Here is a 291-nt window from a genome sequence, read left to right on the forward strand (position 1 = left end):
AATTACTGTGGAATAATAATTCAGTTGAAATAAAATGTCCTAGAATGAGAAATGAAAGCACCATTCAGCAATTTTATTGTGATTTCTATTAACTGTAGTTAGATAAATCAAATTGGGAATTATCCTTAAAACCTTATCCTTTTTTTGCTCTCTGGTTTTTCTTTCTTTTCTTTTTCCTGTATTGAGCTTGCCCTCCATGATTTTTCCTGATTCACAACAGAGAATCTTTTTTTTTTTTTAATCTCAGGGGTACTTTTTGTCATCTTACACTTTGACCCTAAGCATTTTCTT

This window comes from Pteropus alecto, unplaced genomic scaffold (genome assembly GCF_000325575.1).
Source record: "Pteropus alecto unplaced genomic scaffold, ASM32557v1 scaffold540, whole genome shotgun sequence".
Classification (NCBI taxonomy): domain Eukaryota; kingdom Metazoa; phylum Chordata; class Mammalia; order Chiroptera; family Pteropodidae; genus Pteropus; species Pteropus alecto.